Here is a 2,645-nt window from a genome sequence, read left to right on the forward strand (position 1 = left end):
TAGTATAGTCTGAAGTCCAGGAGCCCTATTCCTTCAGCTCTGTTTTTCTCTCTCAAGATTGCTTTGGCTGTTTGGGGTCTTTTGTGTTTCCATACAAATTGTGAAATATTTTGCTCTTGTTCTGTGAAAAATGCCATTCATAGTTTGATAGGGATTGCATTGAATCTGTAGATTGCTTTGGGTAGTATAGTCATTTTCACAATATTGATTCTTCCAATCCAAGGACATGGTGTATCTCTCCATCTGTTTGTATCATCTTTTATTTCTTTCATCAGTGTCTTATAGTTTTCTGCATACAGGTCTTTTGTCTCCTTAGGTGGGTTTATTCCTAGATATTTTATTGCTCTTGTGGAAATGATAAATGGGAGTGTTTCCTTAATTTCTCTTTCAGATTTTTCATCATTAGTGTATAGGAATGCAAGAGATTTCTGTGCATTAATTTTGTATCCTGCTACTTTACCAAATTCATTAATTAGTTGTAGTACTTTTCTGGTAGCATCTTTAGGATTCTCTTTGTATAGTATCATGTCATCTGCAAACAGTGACAGCTTTACTTCTTCTTTTCTGATTTGGATTCATTTTATTTCTGTTTCTTCTCTGATTGCTGTGGCTAAAACTTCCAAAGCTATGTTAAATAATAGTGGTGAGAGTGTAAAACCTTGTCTTGCTCCTGATCTTAGAGGAAATTGTTTCAGTTTTTTACCATTGAGAATGATGTTGGCTGTGGGTTTGTCATATATGGCTTTTATTATGTTGAGGTAAGTTCCCTCTATGCCTACTTTCTGGAGGGTTTTTATCATAAATGGGTGTTGAAAGCTTTTTCTGTATCTATTGAGATGATCATATGGTTTTTCTCCTTCAATTTGTTATTGTGGTTTATCACACTGATTGATTTGCATATATTGAAGAATCCTTGCATTCCTTAATTTTTAAATAATTTTGAGTTTACTTTTGTTTATGGTTCATGAAAGTTCTTTGTGTCTAGCTGTCCTGTTCTCCCAACACCATTTATTGGAGATAGTGTGCTTTCCACATTATATATTCTTGTTTCTAGGTTGTAAATTAATTAGCCATATAAACGTCAGTTTATTCCTGGGGTCTCCATTGTGTTCCACTGATCTATGTTTCTGTTTTTGTGCCTGTACCATACTATTGTGATTACTGTAGCTTTGCAGTATAGTTTGAAATCAAGGAGTGTATTACCTCCAGCTTTGTTCTTCTTTCTTAACATTGCTTTTACTATTCAGGGTTTTTGTGGTTCTATACAAACTTTAGGGTTATTTGTTCTAGTTCTGTGAAAAGTGCCACAGGTATTTAGATAGGGATTACATTGAATCTTTAGGTTTCTTTGGGTAGTATGGATATATTAACAATATTAATCCATCCAATCTTTGAGCACTGTGCATCTTCCTATTTGTTTGTGTTTTCTTCAATTTATTTCTTAAATGTATTTCAGCTTTCAGAGTACAGAACTTTTATCTCTCCTTGGTTAAGTTTACTCCTTGGTATATATATATATATATTTTTTTTTTTTTTGATGCAATTGTAAATTGGATTTTTTCTTCATTTCTCTTTATGATAGTTCATTTTTAGTGCATAGAAATGCAACAGATATCTGTATATGGATTTTCCAACCTGCAACTTTGCTGCACCCGTTTATTCTAATTCTATAGCTTTTTGGTCATGTCTTTAGTGTTTTCTACATATGTCGTCTGCAAATAGTGACAGTTTTACACATTTGTTTCCACTTAGGATGACTTTTATCATTCTTTTTCCTTTGGTCTGATTGCTGTGGCTAGGACTTACAAAACTATATTGAATTAAAATGGCTAGAGCAGGTGTCCTTGTCTTGTTCCTGATCCTAGACGAAATTTTCAAGTCATTTTGCATTGAGTATTATGTTAGCTGTGGGCTTGCCATGAATGGCCTTTATCATGTTGATGTATGTTCCCTCTATAACCACTTTGTTCAGAGTTTTATTGTAAATGGAAGTTGAATTTTGTCAAATGCATTTTTATACCTATTGATATGATCATTTGATTTTTATCCTTCGTTTGTTAATGTGGTATACCACATTGATTGATTTGTGGAAATTGAACTGTACTTGTGTCCCTGGAATAAATTCCACTTGATCATGGAGTATGGTCCTTTTAATGCATTGTTGGATTCAGTTTGCTAATATTTTGTTGGAAAATGTTGCATCTATGTTCATCAAGAATCTTGGCCTGTCATTTTTTTGTAGTGTCTTTATTTGGTTTTGGTATCAGAGTAATGTAGGACTCATAGAATACATTTGGATGCATTCTTTCTATGTCAAATTTTTGAAAAGTTTGAGAAGGATCATTATTAAATCTTTTTTAAATGTGGTAGAAGGCACCAGTGAATCCATCTGATCCTGAACATTTTTCTGGGAATTTTTAAAATACTTTCTAAATTTCATCACTTGTTATCAATCTCTTCAGATTTTCTTTCATTTATTATTCAAACATGGAAGATTTTAATGGCTCTTAGAATTTATTGATTTCTTCTAGATTGTCCAATATGTTGACATATACATTTTTTGTAGCAATTGCTCATGATCTTTTGTATAACTGTAGCATGTGTTGTAAATTCTCTTCTTTCATTTTTGATTTTATTTATTTGGG

Source organism: Grampus griseus (genome assembly GCF_964374135.1).
Source record: "Grampus griseus genome assembly, chromosome: 15".
NCBI lineage: Eukaryota > Metazoa > Chordata > Mammalia > Artiodactyla > Delphinidae > Grampus > Grampus griseus.